The 2,500-nt window shown below is 37.4% G+C and overlaps 1 protein-coding gene across 3 annotated transcripts in view; it reads left to right on the top strand.

Moving 5' to 3' along the window:
• The window catches only part of LOC144967856 (uncharacterized), a 177,026-nt gene that overhangs the window by 77,268 nt on the left and 97,258 nt on the right, over window positions 1-2,500 (top strand). The gene's annotated exons all lie outside the window — the stretch shown is intronic.

Genomic DNA, 2,500 nt, shown 5'->3' with positions numbered 1-2,500 from the left:
TAGCTCGTCACACAGCGTGATGGCGATATTGATTTTTTTGAGGTTTTTCCTTTTTTCCTTGGTGGACGACGATTGAATGTTGTCTAGATTAGATATACAAAAGAGACGGAATATGTAGACTATAATAATTTATCCTCTTTGCTCAGGGAATTAATAATTGGTGGAAAATTGGAAGGGAATTGTAAGACACATGTTTTATGGAGGTTGAAGAGTTGTGGTTGTACGTTGTCATCTGCGCTCCTCTTCATGAAAAGTCTAGTATTGTGAAGCTGGAAGAGAATTGTAAGACACATGTTTTATGGAGGTTGGCGAGTTATGGCTGTACGTTGTCATCTGCGCTCCTCTTCATGAAAAGTCTAGTATTGTGAAGCTGGAAGGGAATTGTGAGACATATGTTTTATGGAGGTTGAAGAGTTGTGATTGTACGTTGTCATCTGCGCTCCTCTTCATGAAAAGTCTAGTATTGTGAAGCTGGAGGGGAATTGTGAGACACATGTTTTATGGAGGTTGGCGAGTTGTGGTTGTACGTTGTCATCTGCGCTCCTCTTCATGAAAAGTCTAGTATTGTGAAGCTGGAAGGGAATTGTAAGACACATGTTTTATGGAGGTTGGCGAGTTATGGCTGTGCGTTGTCATCTGCGCTCCTCTTCATGAAAAGTCTAGTATTGTGAAGCTCTATCAGTAAATTAATGGTTTGGTGACGATGACCATAAGACGTCTTATCGCAGATATTTATTTCCGGGTCAGATAACCAAACACAATAATGGGCTTTATTTAACATTGATGTAATGGACAATACTTTGTGTTGGTTTAAGAATAGTTTGATAACAATAATGAACTTTTATATAGCGCAATATCCACTTAACGTGCTCAAAGCGCTTTGGGTACCTGACCAACAGCAACATTTAACATGTAGAACGAGACATGACGCCTGTCAGGCGATATTACAATTTTTTCCGACACAGACAACGCTGTTAACGGCCATGTACTCATTTTACACCTGAGTACGGTGAGAGAATGTGAATAAAGAACCTTTTTCCAAGGACTCAACTATGAGTCGAGCGATGCTCGAACTCAGGACCTTCCGAAAGCGAGTGTCATATCACAAGACCACATAACCGCACAACAATGAGCCCAATACACCAGACCTGCAAATAAGTCACATTACGTTTTTTTATCTTAACAACGCCACTACCACATTATCTCACTCATCTGTAGCGTTTTATTCATCCTGTTTTTTTGTTGATAAAGGGTAAACCCGAAACGTCCATTATATACGTTTTCGTATCTTAACTTGAAGCTTACATTCAGTTTGACATTGTTTTTTTTTATTGCTTCGAGCTTCGAGCAGCAACATTTACATTACGTCTTTCCATAACGTTTTGTTATCGTGAAAGTTAACTTCACTGTGTTATTACTTTACTGGAATCAGACTCGGATAAGAACTTGTTCATACGTATTAACGAGCCAAAGTTTGTAAACTGTCCTTTTTGTTTAGTGAATCATTTAATATATTCACATGTATATTCTTATGCAATTGCCAAAATAACTCGGACATAGATTTTCCAATTAAATTGAATTATGTAAAAATCAATAATTGACTAAAGAAAAGCTACTAACTAAATAAATAAAACAGATAGGTAAATACTGAAATAAATGAATAAATAAATCTATATGAATAAATAGATAAATAGCAAAAGTAAATCCCAAAACGATAAATAAAATTATTAAATAAAATAAAAGAAAATAGAGGAGAAATACCACATCTTAAGTGTTATGTATATTGACGAGTGGTACGTTGTCTTGTCTTTTTACAAAGTCAAGGCATGCGGAATTTGCCCTGCAAATAAAATGGCGACAATGATCACATGAGCCATATCCCTGGCGTTGTGTTATTGTGGAAGACTCATTGACCTATTGGATTCCGTTATGAATGAGTATTTGGTCATACGAAATGCTGACAGACTTTGTAGAGATCTTGTTCATACACTATTGCATAAGAAAGATAACTTTCAATAATAATAATACTTATTAAATTACTGATATTATACTAAATTCCCTTTATTCATCCCAAATGGGAAATTTGTCTCTAATGTCTATTCCAAGGGAAGACTGGAATAACCCAGGCGTAGCCGCAGTGCAACGCCGCAAATTGACCTAGGGCGAGCTGACTTGTTCAAGGCCACACAGCGCAGCGGCGGGTTGTAGAACTCGTTATCTTTCGGGTACGAAGCAAAGACCCTACCGCTGAGTCACGCTGGTATCAAATGAAAACTGCTGTCCGTTTAACACTATATATATAACTCCATTGGCATTATGACACTGAAGACTACTTCCGGTCCAATTTGGATGTCATAGCAGCAAACAAATAAAACAGGCAACACCCCCCCCCCACTTCCCTTTATCCAGAAAAATAAACTAAAAAAGAGGTAGAAACAGGGATAACTCCTAGAAAAAAAATTGAAGAAGGGCACACTAAAAACAAAAAACACACTCACAC

Source organism: Berghia stephanieae, chromosome 3 (assembly GCF_034508935.2).
Source record: "Berghia stephanieae isolate SIO BIC M18660-M18661 chromosome 3, UCSD_Bste_1.3, whole genome shotgun sequence".
NCBI lineage: Eukaryota > Metazoa > Mollusca > Gastropoda > Nudibranchia > Aeolidiidae > Berghia > Berghia stephanieae.
Note: the sequence above shows the minus strand (reverse complement) of the source record. Positions and strands in the feature narration are given on the sequence as shown.